The sequence below is a fragment of the Pseudonaja textilis genome, chromosome 2 (genome assembly GCF_049901715.1).
Source record: "Pseudonaja textilis isolate UNSWEBS1 chromosome 2, rPseTex1.2, whole genome shotgun sequence".
Classification (NCBI taxonomy): Eukaryota; Metazoa; Chordata; class Lepidosauria; order Squamata; family Elapidae; genus Pseudonaja; species Pseudonaja textilis.
The window spans coordinates 218,293,436-218,309,498 of record NC_141991.1 but is presented as its reverse complement, the minus strand read 5'-3'; the positions used below and the strand labels follow the sequence as shown (position 1 = coordinate 218,309,498).

Sequence of the window (16,063 nt, the reverse complement as noted above, 5' to 3'; positions counted from 1 at the left end):
CAATAACTATGTACAGATGGTTGTGATTCAGAGACAGGTTGCCACATGCAAAAAAAACTATGTTTCCGTTATTTCAGTAAGATTTATTGCCGCAGTCACAGTTAAATGCTTGAACCTTAATGATAATTGCTACTAATCCTCAAGAAAAATGATTAGGGTTTAATAAACCACAAGGAGCAGCTTTTGTCATAAACTTCAGAAACATATTACAAAGCGCTTTTTTTTCATCTCTGCCTAGTCATTTATTTCAGCATATATGGTGCTGCAGTGCTTTATAAAGTAAAATGTAGAAAGACATTGTTCTGTAGAATGTCTTTCAAATATGCAGTTGTTTTAAAATAGGAATACATATTGTATAACTTTTTACAATACATGGGACTGCCCGGGCTTCCCACTTAATGACTCATGCATATGCAGTTATGATAATAAGTAGGATGGCCTGGATTGCCCTTGCTAAGAGATGCAATCATGTGACCCTGTTCTTTATGTGCACATTGCTTAGCAATGGCAATTCCGTTGCTGACTTCAGTTGTAACTTGAGCAATACTTACATCTATTCAACTTAAGGGCTGAATATATATGAAGGAAAGTTAGGTAAGAAAAATATGAGCATGGCTCAAAAACTGGAGGAAGAAGTGTCAATATGAGGAATGCTACTAATACTACTCTGCCATAAATAATGACGCAGAGGTAAAAATGCAAATTATCTGCAAAATCTAGTAAGGAACACAGTGAAAAACTAGGACTAATGTTAAATATAAAAAATGCCAAACAATTGGCAACAGGTACAGCAACTGGTCTTAGAACTGACAGTGAAGATACTGAAGTGGTAGAAAACTTCTGCTTTTGAGAAATGACTATTAATAGTAAAGCAGTGTGGTAAATAAATACATCTGTCAACTCATAAAATATAACTGTAGTCTTTTAGAGTTGCCAACAGAAAGGGAGGGAGAAGCAGTGGGCAGCTTGTATTCCATAAATATTTTCAAAGATAGTTTCTAGATGACCAAGGTTTATGCCGCACAAAATTCTAACTGGAGAGTATGATTGATGACTCTTGGCTATGGATGTGTCCCATTGGAGAATATGAATTATGATACACCGAGGGGGTGGGGGGAAAACCAAGGTCAAAGTGACAATGAATTATGCTCTCAGAGTCGGCTACACCCAGGCAATGCCACATCTTTTAACTCCCAATAAATCCTTTTGGAGTTTGGCTACAGATTCATGATTTAAATGGGGTTAAGTATCGGAGTCCTGACAACATCATAGATAAGTTTGTGGTAGAGCAGCAATAAAGTCAGAAAAAAATAGTCAGATGCCATGATGTCTCCATATGGCAAGCAGAATTATACAGGATTTTTTACCCTTCATGACAGTCTATGAAATCCCAGGTTGGATTTTAAAGAAGGGGAGAGTACTGATGTTTTTGAATTTTGGGTTGGAGAAGACTCCTAAAAATACCATACATAGTCAAGAAAAACAAATAGATTGTCCAATGTTTGTGAGGCTGCCACAAGTACAGTTGGTCACTCTATTTTCCAAAGCATCAGAAGGCAGGACAAGAAACAATGGATGGAAACTGATCAAGGAGAGAAGCAACCTAGAACTATGGAGAAATTTCCTAACAGTGAGAACAATTAACCACAGGAAAGGCTTGCCTTCAGAAGTTGTGGGTGCTACATCACTGGAGGCTTTTAAGAAGAGACTGGACAGCTATTTGCTTGAAATGGTATAGAATCCTCTGCTTGAACAGGCAGTTGGACTCGATAACTTCCAAGATCTCTTACCACTCTTATTCTTTTTTCTATGGATCATATAACAAATCAGTTCAGAATTCTCACTTGAGGCAAAATAATCAGGCTAAAATTATTATATTTTGTACACGTTATGTTCATTTTTAATTTCCATGAGAAGTCTATACTGTTGGAAAATGTGAAAGTAAAGACAGAAGGGCAACCAGTACCAAGATGGATGGTCTCAATTACAGTGGTGATAGGTGGACTTTTGGAAGGACTATAGGACCAGCTTAGGGACAGATCATCCTAAAGAAAATATATCTGTGTCATCACTAAGAATAATACAAATCTGATGGCAAATCCACCTCCTCCTCCTCCTCCTCCTCCTCCTCCTCCTCCTCCTCTCTTCTTCCTCTTCCTCCTCCTCCTTCTCCTCCTCCTCCTCCTCTTCCTCCTCCTCCTCTTCTTCCTCTTCCTCCTCCTCCTTCTCCTCCTCCTCATCTAGGGTAACAAAAACACCAATCTTCCCTTTTCTCATTTTGTCTTCAAATATCTAAAAATAAGTTGTGTCAAGGTCTCTGAGATCATCTCAAACACACACTAAATATATCTTTGAGAGTAGGGATCACAAACCAAAACACATATATCTTAAATCCCATGTTTCCATAATATAGAATATAGTAATTCCACAACTTTCATAATTAGATTGAATGGAGATGGCCACAGTTCTGAAGATTTTGCATTTAGGGATTCATTGTGAAGATTTATTTTAAATAAATTGTAATAGTTGCAGTAGTATTCAAAAATACTTTTTTTAAAACAAAAAAATTACATATTTTACAAATGGCCCCATATTTTACAAACATATTTGATATATTTTTATGCCAGCAGTTTACAAAATGCTCTATAATAAATTGAAATCAATATAAAACTATATTCAATAAAAATGAGAGAGAAAAATAAAAAAATAATTCAGAAAGAAAAAAAAAAATCAGATAGAAAAGACCTGAGAAAAAAGAAAGCTAATGCTTAAAAATAATAATCTTTTATGTGTCATGAAACTCAGGAGACAATCCATCCACAGCAAAGTTGCAACTACAGAAAACACCTGCCCTTGATCAAATTTAGGGTGGCAATCCCCGAAGATCTCAGCAATCTTCTTGAAAGAATGAAAGAAATCCATCATTTGCCCTGGGTCTCAGTCTGGTCTCAGACTTTGTACATTTTAAGCCAAATTTTTAAATTAGCTCAGGAGCTACCAGCCCACAGAACTGCATGAACCAAGGTGCAACATTTACACAATTGGGTGTTCTGTCATTATATTTTGTGCTATTTATGACTATTTAGTATTTCAGTTTATATAGGTGTCTACCTCAAATACATAACTCTGGACAGCTTACAAAAACAAGTGGAAACAGAATATGAACAACTTTCCACAAAACCACTGCTTTTGCGAATATGACACTATTCAAACAACTAACCATCTTTTACAGTGTCTCCTGGGACTAATATAAACACATGACTTCCTGGTGGAAAATATCCCTGCCATCAATGTGGGCTAGATGACATTGGGCTAGAACAGGGGCATCAAACTCGTGTTGTCACGGCAGTGTCACGAGATGTATAGTGATTTTTTTCTCCTTTGCTAAACCCGGCGTGGGCATGGCCAGCACGTGATACATCTGGTTCATGGCCTGCAAATTTGACAGCACTGGGCTAGAACTACAGTATATAAATGTATTTTTGACTAATTTGTGTTACAAACAAAGCAGGCGATAAATGCTCCTTGCTACAGATACCACTTGGCTCTCCAATGAAAACAGTAACTTTAGGGCAGGGGTTCCCAACTGGGAGTGTGAGACGATATTCCAGGGGCTGCGAAAATTTGGGTTTAGAACTTTCAAAGTTATAGTGATATGTATAATTATATGCATATAATTATTTATTTTTAAGGGGTTTGAGAATGTAACAGAAGTGTTCTAGGGGTGCAGGGCATAGAAACGGTTGTGAACTCCTGTTTTAGTGATATCCTAAACTAAGTACTTGTCCATTCTGAATAAATGCAACAATTTTTAAAACAGGCAAACCTTCCATTTCTCATATGTGGGAACAATCTTCCCATTAGGATCCCATCATGTCAAAATTCAACCTCTTTTCATTGATCCTGATCTACTTTATCATTTCAGCAGGTACTTACAATATCAAAACCTGTGAAGTCATTCCTGATTCAGATCTTACAGTGAAATAGAGCTGAATATTTTCAGACACTGATGACATCTGCTCCTCAAACTGAGGATAGCCCCAGCAGCTTCATATCGTTAGATTGCATTGAAGGCAAAATAATGGCCTGTGGCTTCCTGCACTAAACTCTGTGACTGTTTCTTCAAACAGGAATGGAATGGAATTACTCTAACAAAACTCCTCCCATTACATGAAGTTGGTCCAAGATAATACTATGGTTGACAATATTAAAAGCTACTGAGAAATCAAACAGGATTGTGTTCATCTGTCAAAGTGGCCACTATTTTTAGCTATATCAACACTGATTTTCTTGCACTGAAGACAGGCTACATTCAGAATTTCCAAGTAAACTTTTATTATCAGTCCAAATTTGAACATAGCAGTTGATTTTTTTTCACAGGTGGAGAGTTATTGACAAATACTGTATATGCTTTAATCAGTTTATTGCTGATTATTGCTTATTGCAAAAGAAATCTAATGTTATTCATATATGTTTTAATGTATTTTAGAACAACTTGTATACCAACAGATTTTTTTATATTGATTTTGATATTCCATTATTGGTAAGTTAGTGAGTGCTTTTGGATTTTGGTGTATTTAACTGGAAAATAATTTTCTGTGTTTTGTTTTATATTTAGAAATGTGGTTTCTTAAAGCTTCAACTGGCAGCTTCCATTTTGAATAAATATGCAATAAATATAAATAAGGTTATGTAGAATGTTTTTGCAAATACAAGCAAGCTTATATAATTTCTCCTGGCCTCATTGTGAGACCTTCAGTTGTAGGGATGATAATTATATTGTATATCAATCCAACCATATACAGTAAGAGTCATAGTAGCATCATCTCAAAGACAGTCCATTAAATGAACATCTTCATAGGTTATGTGATATTTTATTACTATTAATTAGGATAAATAATGTTATTATTTATTATTTAATTAATATTATGTATTTAATAATATAAATAATAAAAATAAATAATAAAGGAAGCTTCCCTTCCTTTTTTAGTGTCTCTTTTTCAAAAATTTGAATGAAATGTATGATGAGGCTAAATTGAGGTTTAATAATTTGAAATTATTTGAGATTCATAGGGAACCCCTCTATTGTGTTGACTCTTAGTATGAGTCACAGTTATTTATAATGAATATAAATGCGTAATATGGCTGTTGAGGATACCATGTTATATAAATACAACAATTGCAAAATCTTGGCCAAAATCACGTGTTGTCTGAACCTGAACAATTGGTCCAAGATGATACATCAAGTTTCTCACTTTAAACTCCACATCGTGTTGCAACTACTAGTTTGTCTTAATGTGTTTCACAGATAACAGATAATCAGAGTTGAAAGGACTAGTCATGCCCAGTTCCTGTAACCGTTCTTCATATGCCTTATTCTCCAGTCCTCTAATCATCCTGGTTGCTCTTCTCTGTACTTTTTCTAGAGTCTCAACATCTTTTTTATAATATGGTGAACAAAACTGGATGCAGTACTCTAGGTGTGGTCTTACTAAGGCTTTATAGAGTGGTATTAGTACTTCCCTTGATCTTGATTGTATCCCTCTATTAATACAATTTAGGATTGCATTAGCTTTTTTGCCTGCTGCTGCACACTGCTGGCTCATATTTAGCTGGTTGTCCAATAAGACTCCAAGATCCCTCTTACAGTTACTGCTATTGAGCCTAGTTTACCTTGGGCCTGGACTTATTTTCCATCTAGAGCACCAAAATTACTGACATAAATGAGATAAATGATGTTAAAAAGTTGGAAGCTTTAGAATATATAAATATAACTCATGTGTTTACTTTTTTTTAGAAGTAAAGCAGTACCCTTAAACTGTAAGCATGTACTGAAAAGGGATAGAAAAAGTTGAACAGGCAAAACACATTGGTGAAAGAAAGAGAGTGCCCAGTTCTTCTTAGGCTGGAAAATGGGTTTCTGTGTATTGACATTGCCACTGAAGGCCCTTTCTATCCCTATTTCACAAATGGCTTGGGTGTAATGCACAGAGGGCTTTGAGGGAACCCTAAGACAGTTGTTGGAGTTTGAACAGTAGTTGAACTGTCTAAAATAAGGGAGCACTAATTGTGGTGGTAGGGGTTCCTTAGGTGATGGCTAACCTTTTCATCATCGTGTGCCAAAACTGCGTGAGTGTGCCCATGTATGTGCCTGCACCCATAATGCAATGCACACAAACCCTCTGCCCTCCTGCACCTATGCACATGTGTGCACAAACACCCCGTGTCACATGCCTCTGCACATGCATGCATGACCTCCCAGCATGCCCCACCCCCTGTCCATTCGCACGCATCTCCCACATGTACATCTCCCTCTGCGCATGCATGGCGAATACCCAACAATCAGCTGGCTGGCAGGGGGCATGTTGCATGCATGCATGCATTCACACATGCGCAGTGGATCAGTTCCAGTTGATGGCTCATGTGCCGGCAGAAATGGCTCTGAGTGCCAGTTCCAGCATGCGTGCCATAGGTTTGCCATCATGGTCCTAAGGTGATTATCTTAGGATAATCATTGCCATGCTAAGGCTCTTATGCTGGAGAAATTTAGCATCTAATTCTCTTAGATGATCATCCTTAGATTTTGTTGGATGCATTATTTTATCCATCTTTTTTTTTTTTTACTTTCATGGTGCAAATTAGAGGATGGTCACCTGGTGGCCCTCTTTCTATTCTGTTGCCATTGTGTATGTAAAAGAGTTAATTCAAGTCCAACTCCCAATTCACAGTTTTGTTTCCCAGGGCTCTCTGACAGTTCTGTTTTTTTTATTAGGTACAGATATAGATAATGTAGATTGTTGTTATCATGGCTTCTCCCTTTTATCGCTTGTCTCTTGTTCCTGTCTCTATTTCTCTGCTTTTGCCTGACTTTTCTCTTGTTTTGATCAGTTAACTGTTTCTGATGTTTGCTGAAGTTTCATGAATAAACATCAAGCTACATTTTTACTAGCTGAACTGAGTGCATCTATGCTTTCTCGGATTGGAATATAGGAATTGACTGAGAGTATGCTGGGTGCAAACTAAGCATAAATTACCTACAGAAATTTTCCAACAGATTTTAATATTGATCATCTCTGGGACAAGAGGTTTAGTATAACTTAATTTTCATGGATCTGACATTTGGTTTTTGTTTCCAACTACTTCCTACTGCAGTTTTCATTGAATATTGTTTTTATTTCTTGCTGTAACATATTTGAATGATATTCAATTATTTTATTTTGGAAACCAATATGGGTATCTGATATGTGGCACAAAAGAAAAATGATAAAATAATTCTGTTACAAACTAGAAAAAAAATACAATATGTGGGCGTTTAAAAATGCACATTTGGAATAGTGTGTGTTATCATGATCTAATTTAACTGATAGTAGCCAAATGCAATTTGACCAAAATTCCTATGAACTCATATGTAATCTGTTGAATTTATGTGTCTTTTCCTTTTATATTTTTGTATTGAAAGCAATGAAAATAAAATATTTGAACTCTAACTGGATCATATGCTCATTTTGAACTGAGTTATCTTCTGAAGTTTAATATGGTGGTCTACTTGTACTCCTTTCCATACTTCTGTTATTATCTTGTTGGAAGAAATGTCCATCTGGGTTCCAGACCCTAGAAGCATTTCCTCATTTCAGCTTACTTGCAGCATTTATTATTATTTCTCCTATATACACACAGCACCTCTTCATTGTAAGTCTCTCTTTTTCTCCCCCCACCCTCTCTCTCTCTCCTCCACCTGGGGGGCGGGAAGAAACCCCTGAAGTGGTGCTGGGTGGTGGGAATCTAACATCTGGAGGCCAACAAGCTCAAGAACAGCGTGCCAAAGCTCAGCTGGCCGGCAGGGAAGCAGGGCATCCCAACACAGGCAGCTCTGCAGGAAAAACAACTGACATCCGTGTTAGGGTTAGGATTGCATTGTGGCTCCGTGGTAAATTTCACTGTGCTGCGCAAGGTGCTGTAACAGTAAGGGGCAGGCCATAGAGGCAGCAACAGCAAATGTACCGCAACGAAGGTTGAATGTTGTTTCACACATTTTTTTTAGTCCCTCAAACTTTTGTTTCCCTGCAAAGGACAGCAAGAAATGTGATGGAGAAATGCGATGGAGCTGAGCTGGGCCATGGCATGCATGCTTACAGAGAGGGCTCTGCGTGCCACCTCTGGCACGTGTGCCATTGGTTCGCCATTACAGTTGTAGGCTATCTGTGTCTCAGGTTTGGTTGTATCATGCTGGGTGATGATGTAATGAAGAGGGCTGTGTCCTGTTGTGTTGGGCAATTCCTATTATGGCTTAATGGCTTTGTCCTGGTTTGGATCTTGAGTGATGACAAATCCTCTGGAGCTGAAGGCCTTTTGTCTTGTAGATAGGATGGACCGGGCTTTCTAGGGCTATTAACAAAGGTGGAGGCTGCTTTCCAAGAGCATGTTCCTCCTTTTCTCATCCAGGGAGGTATAATATTCTGCCTTTTTAATATTTCCTAGATATTTCATTCTTCTAGGAGAGGGATGAGTGCTAACTTTCTACAGTCTCAACTGAACAAGAAATAAATCCACATTTGTATTATCAGTGTCAGTAGTTTGCTAACAGTCTCATTTCCAAAGCCCAATTTTAAGCTGAGGTTATAATTAAAAATAACATGGACTCTACCTGTGTCCCCATTTGTGCACAACCAGAAAATAACTGTCACTCATGTCACTATTGCCACTAGAATTATAAGGAAGGAATAACAGGAGTTTTGTCACAGGTCAGGCAGAAGGCACAATTTCTGACCTTTGAAGAAATTGTTTGGTGTAATTTGCTTTAGGTCAGAGCAGTTAAGATCTTTCACATTTATGAGTTCTTACATTGGCTTGTCTACTGAAAGGGTTTATGGGGTTGGGAACTTGTTGGCTTCAAATACTGCATGTACCTTGTATGGAATGATGACTATTTTTTACATACATGATTTGGAATAGGTTATTTTCCCCTCTTCATTAAATTACAAATGGAAGATCTTGGAATATGGAACAAATGAACAAAAAAGAATTTTTGTGTTTTTTTTGTAACATTTAATTCACAATATTGATTCATGTGGTTATCTAAATCTTAAAGTTTTGATTGAAGAGCTTATAATCAGGGGTGGGATCCGACAGGGTTAACTACCAGTTTGGTCATTTACGAGGTTCGGTGATTTATGATGTGCTTCCCTGAACGCTGCCGGCGCGTGCCTGTAAATCGTCATCAGCATGCTACGTGCAGAGAAGCAGCCTTTGAAACAGCACCCTTTTCCTGCTTTTTTAACTGCAGCTGTGCCTTGCACAGCAGCTGAAGTTGAAAAAAATCAGGAAATAAAGGTCAGATAAGACCCTTGGTGGGCAAAAACATAGAACCAGTTTTATGTCTGCTGCTCTTCAGAGCTACTGGTTCTACAGAGGTGGACAGAACCCGTAGAAACCCACCCCTGCTTATAATGGTATTTTAATTTAGAAGAGCATTTAGTATAAAATTACAAACTGCAAATATTCAGATAACCACCAGGTGGCAATAAAGAGGTGTTTGTTTGCTGCCATCTTGTACTTCTCCAGATTTTCACAGTTTAGCATAACATGTAATTGGTCCTTAATTAATTGAAGCTGTGTGCTTGGTTTGTCGAGATAGGGAATAAAAAATAATAACTTTGGGTTGCAAAATGTGGAATATTTTTGTCAATCTGAGATTTGGATTCACATCTTTTGGACATGACTATGCATTACCTTCTTGTGTTTACATTTGAAGCCCGGTGATTGCTCTTAATAAGAAAAACAAGCAGAATTGGGGGACAGTTTTCATAGGAGAAATGGTGGGAGAGGAAGGGAATGTTTAACATTTCCCCCACAAGCTGTTTTCTATTCCAAATCATTCTTCTCCATCTGTTCTTCCTCTTTAGGGTGCCAAACACATGTTCAAACATGTATAAGGAATCCCTATGGGATAAAGCAGCTGGGGATGAGGGTATGGGTTGATTTGGAGCAGAGAAATATTCAGCAGGAAAAAAAAAACTTTTATCTTTTCTAAAAGCAGTGTTTCTCAACCTTACAATTTGAAGCTTTGTGGACTTCAAATCCCAGAATTCCCCAGCCAGCCTTCAATTCTGGGACTTGAAGTCCACATACCTTCCAGGTTGCCAAGATAGAGCAGTGCTGATTAATATATATTTTCACCCTTCATTTCATCAAACTATTTTTTTCTTATTGACAATATTGGATTTAAAGGTGTTTATCTCTGTACAGGCGATCAAGCCTAAATGGGACATTTTTAAAATTATCCCTCTGAGCTTTATTGAGATGTACCAATACTAGCCCAAAGGCTTTCTATGTATTAAGTTTTAGCTTCAATCCCTCATTAAAACATCTCAGAAAGCTAGACTAGAAAAGGAAAAATCTTGAAATATTCAATGCAGTCAAAATTGTTCATGCTTTTATCATCAAGCTAGCTAGAGAGACCAGGGAAGCACCTCAATAAAAGACAATTTTATACAATTTTTCATACTATTGCAACATCCTGTTCTGCTGTTTAAAACACCTTTAATGTTACAAAAAGGCACTAGGCCCAATTAAAGCTGTATGCTGTACTCCAATTGCACAGAACTGTTCTATAAAACTCTTCTAATGCTAGATGGATAAAGCAGCATGCCAAGCAAAGTATTATGCCAAATCTTTTTTTTTAGTATATTTTTTTAATTCATAAACATTTTGAATACAATGTATTGTCAAGGCATATCATTTACATAAAAAACAAAGAAAGAACAAACAGAAGTATTAATACATATACTCATAACAATAGTAATAATATAACAGAATAAAGTGTGCGATTAGTGAATCAGTTGTTACACTCGGAGAATCCTACCCCTGATTGACTGTATTTGCAGATGCAGCCACCAAATTCACCTCTTCATTTTGTAGTTGTTGTTTAGTTTTAAGTTCACCATTCTCATTTAAAATATCTTTATAAAATAACTTTTTTCCAATTTAATAAGATTTGGATGTTTCAATGCTCCCATTGCAGAGAACCAGACTGGTATTTTCATATACAGTAGTTTTGTGATTTAATTTTTCCCCATACTTGAAGCAAAGCATTTTCACATAGTGTCTTTGAAGGTATCTATGTATCATACTCTTTCCATACCATAAAAAAGCATGCCATCCTAGCTGAAGATCATGTCCTTCCAATAATAATAATCTTCTGTGTTTCAGATTTATCCATTTTTTTTTACCCATGTAAGCACAGATACTTGATAATATAGTTCCTAATCTGGTCCAAAACTCCCGTTGCTTTTAGATTCCTGTAACATTTTCACTTTTTTTCTTGCTTTTTTTCTCTTGCCAAATATACTTCAATATTATTCTATTTAGTTCTTCAAAGTATTTTTTCTCTATTTTTATCGGTATTGTTTGAAATAAAAAAAGTAGTTTCGGTAGTATATTCATTTTTGTAGTGGCTATTCTCCTTAACAGAGATAGATGTAGATTTTTCCATTTCTCCAAATCCAACTTAATTTTTTGCATTAATTTTAAATAGTTACCATCTTTGATTGTTGCATGCTGTTAAGTAGGTGCCTAAATATTTAACTTTTTTTTTACTATCTGAAGGTCTATTTTCTCTGTCAATTCTTTTTTTTTTGTTTATCATAACATTTCAAATATTATTTTAGTTTTTTCTTTATTTATTTTCAATCTTGCCACTTCTCCATATTCCTTAATTTTCCCCATCAATTTAGGACCAGTTTCAAATGTTTCTTCTAATATAAAAACTAAATAATCTGCAAATGCTTATAATTTATATCTTTCCTTTTTAATCTCCATTCCTTTTATTTCTGGGTCTTGTGTAATATCTCTGGTTTCTCTTCAGATCGTATAAATATTTTGCCTTTTATTGCCAAATTTTATTAAAGTAAGTGATTATATTATTAATATTTGTATGTTCTGAAATCATAAAATAATTGTTAGTACTATCCCTCTTTTAGCAGATATATTTAATATTTTACGTGTGAAATATTTGATGGGAATGATTCACTAGGGAGATTTCTGGTGCTTGAAATTAAGATCACTTGGAAGGTGCAAAAAAGAATTTAAATAATTGCAGCAAAGATAATTTGATGTATTCTTAGTCATAACTATGCATATAATACCATGCTCATTGCTAGAAAGCCACCTATTCAGGAATGAATCAAGTCCCACTTACTTTCCATTATTATGTAGTATAAATTAATTGGATAATCTGGACTGTTCTATAATATAGCTCACCAACTTTTATTTACTTCAACTTTTTCTTAGGAAAAAATGGCTATGTAAAGCAGTATGGATACAAAAATAAATTGACTATTTATTTATTATTTGAATTGATTAGCTTTTCAATTTGAATGGACACTATTATTGATAAAGATGCTATTGTTCTTTTTTTCAGATACTCAGTTGTATTGGCAGAAAGATATACAAAAAAATATAGAGTTATATAACTCTTTTTTTCCTACTGTTATTTTTTGGGTGCTCAGAATCTCAAAATATCAGCCTGCCCTTTATAAATTTGCACAATTTCTTATCTAATCAACTGATGATGAACAACTCATTGTAACAACATTGTGAATCTTAATTTTATTCAGATATTCTTTTACTTCCTACTTTATTGAATAATTTTAGTCATCAGTGTACTGTGATTAATTATTTAACAATGCTATTATAGTAATCATCATTTTTATCCCATTTTCTAAACTAAGAACTAAACTTTTTAATCTTTCTTCAAAGATTATTTCCAGTTTTTTATATTTGCTATTAATAATTTTGATTACATAATAAAAATCAATACAGACTAAATTTGGAGAATACAACAGAAAAAAAATTAATAAAAATACACGGAACCTCACAATACTCTTATTTTAACCTTGATCAAATAAACCAATTGTATATTCTTTCATTTTACTTCTAAAAGTCTTTGTTCTTAATTCTGATTAAAAAACAATTCTTCTTCCAATCACACAGATTTCTTAAAGCATTTGTAAGTTTTCAACAAGGGTCATACCATGTGCATTATGATGCAAGTACTGTTATTTAATACCTTTCCTAATAAACTCTGCACACAGGGCCAACATTTTCATGTTAGCTATCATGGCTAAAGTTGCTTTTTCTTGGCTAGCTACAGGCAACTAAGACACATCAGCATCTGTGTGAAATTAGGATTTAAAAGTCATGCAGGAATTCATGTGGGTTACAGTGGGTTGTAGTAGGATAATCCTTCTGGAGTCTGTCATTGGGGTATATGAAGACCCTGTTACACTTCTGTATTTCTAGGGTCCACCCACATTGTGGCAGTTATATAATAACATCTTTATGCTAAGGAATTAAATTCTTTTGCCTGATCCAGAAATTCTGTGTCCTTGCATGAAATATGGGCTTCGTGTAATTCATTCCAAGTGCAGTACGTTTTTATATACATATACAATGACTCTTCCATTGGAATGAACAGAAATAATAATAATTAAAACCTCAGACCTCTAGCTGTGTTTCTCCATTGTCAGTTTGTTCAGGCTATTTCATTGACTCATTGGTGTTCTTGTTACTCAGTTTTATCCTTATTATGACTAGCAGAATATAAATGCTTTTAATAAGTATCCCCAAATAGTGGGATTCAGAAAGATAATTTAAACATGTACGTACAAAGTATATACAAAGAAAAAGCAATCAACTTCCGGTTTTATTTTGTCTGCTTCCCTATATTATTGCGAGTCCTCCTTGTCTCAATAAACAGTACCCATTCAAGTTCAAAGAGTAATTTGGCGGCTGGGATGGGCCAAAGGAACAACGACAAAAATTCAAGCAGCAAGTGTAGATGTAGTGAATTTGTAGCTTTGCCAATTGCTGCTTATGGTTATTTCAAAACAGCTTGTTTTCTATAATGCTTACATGAACTGCTCAATCTGCACATCAGAATTTTGCTTTTTGTAGGAAATTATATTATATTGTAGCTGTAAACATTTGAAAAGTTGCCTATTTGTTGAAAAGCATTATCTGGTTTTGCTCATTTTCTTTTCATGCAGTTTTCAGAAATATTGTAGTAATACACACTCTCTCATGCACAAAGAGTGCACTTTTTGCTGCAAAATGCTGCAATACATTCATAGTACTTAATTTGTGATGAAAATCTACTGCATTGTGCTTCTTTGTAAGTACTGATTAATTATATTTTTACCCCATAAATCAGAGTAATGAGGAGTGTTTCCCAGTATAACTTATGTTACCTTTGCATTGTCCTTGTTCTATTTATAAATCTGTAATATTGTGTCTTCGCAGGCACACACATGTGTGTTTATATTAATAAAATATTACACATTATAGAAAAGTACATATAAGGTATATATGGTAACTAAGTCTATGGAAGTCTTTTTCTCTTTGGGCACTCTTAACATGGTCAGATTATTAGTGATTCACTTGATGTGTTCAAGGATCTTTCTAGTCTGAAAGGTCAGCTGCTTTTAGCCGTGCACCAGCAGAATACTAATACTGTCCTTATTCAAATTACCTCCTCCAGTACTTATTAAATTGATGGCCTTGTGCTCTAATTTAATACTGTCATCGTTCTGACGTGGGTCGCAGCTGCACTCTGTGTTGAATTAGGTGGATCTGAGGTGAAGTTCAAACAGAAACCATGGTTTAGGGCTGCATTTTCTCACTAAATTAGCAGTCAGAGGCAGTGTATAATTAATTAGCACAAACCAGGGAAAGCTTGTCATTTAATAAGGCTTTTTTATTTCCACATTACACAAACAGTGGGAATTGATCCATTAAGAGCCTGGCTATTAATGCTGTTTAATGTATGTCTGGTTGCTAAATTGAGATGTCTACTTACATACATATGTACAGTTTTCAAGACTTTCATGCAGATTGTTCAGGGATTCCTGAATTTTAAGTCATGTTTCAATACTGCCTTCAATTAATTCCAAACCTCCTTTATATTAGATCTGAAAACCTTTCTCAAATAAAAGGTGCAGGCTCTTTGAGGCCTGTTGTTTTGCAGATTATTCAATATAGAGTAATTTAGCTATTAAATCTGAGATCCCTTCAAGCCATAAAAAGAACATTGAGGATTATCTGTGTTGTTGCAGAATAAATCTGAAGCAGGTGAATGGATTAGAAGTTTTACATAATTCTAAAACAATTAGCTCAATTGGCTGCGATCCAGAAGAGATCATGAGCACCACGGCGTATATACTGGAAATGCTCTGAAAGCTATGCTCTCACCATCTGCCCTTAGAAAATGCCCAGGATTTCAAAGCTGTGCAGAATTTCAAATGCATTTAGGAGGTTGGCATGTCATGTATGTCATTTGTAAATGTATGGACCGGATAATCAGAACTGTAAGATGTTTTTGCTCTCCATTTAATGAATAAATGGTAACATATACAATAGACCTGTAGGTAGTTTTACTGTCAAGAACACTGATAGTTTTTCTATTAAGAGAAAGAGTATTATTCTATCTGTGGTTCATTTTTAAACAAACAAATATCTTATTTCCTTATTTCATTTCAAGCATTTTTAATATGACAAACTCTCAAACAGTAGGAAAGAATGGAAAGATATTTTTCATTCAACTTTTAATGTGATGAATTTGTGTCCTGATTTGTACACCAGGAACTAATGTGTGAACTGGATTTAACTGGATTATAATAAATTAAATTATCTCCATTTTCAGAATATTTCAATGTAGTTTTTATGATTAAAATACAAATTTGCACTCTAATGTATTTGCATATATTAGGGACTGCTCCTTGGAAAAATTCTAATCAATTGCATTCAGATGTTATGCAGAATTTTAAAAAGAATATTATGAATTTTTGCAGAAATGAGATGACAAAATATGTATATTATAAAAAGAAAGATTAATCCATCCCTACCTTACAGATGTAGAATTTCTTAAATGTACCATGATTGAATTGTACATAATGATAACTTGAATGTATGTATGTATGATGTATGTATGTATATGGTATTCAACTTTGTTCGGGTATTTTCCCACGTCATTATAGTTGTGCTTTTAAAGTTGTAGCAACGTTTCGGC

The 16,063-nt window shown here is 35.2% G+C and overlaps 1 long non-coding RNA gene across 1 annotated transcript in view; it reads left to right on the top strand.

Annotated features, from left to right (window-relative positions):
- The window catches only part of LOC148127367 (uncharacterized), a 152,659-nt gene that overhangs the window by 78,793 nt on the left and 57,803 nt on the right, over window positions 1–16,063 (top strand). The window lies entirely within an intron of this gene.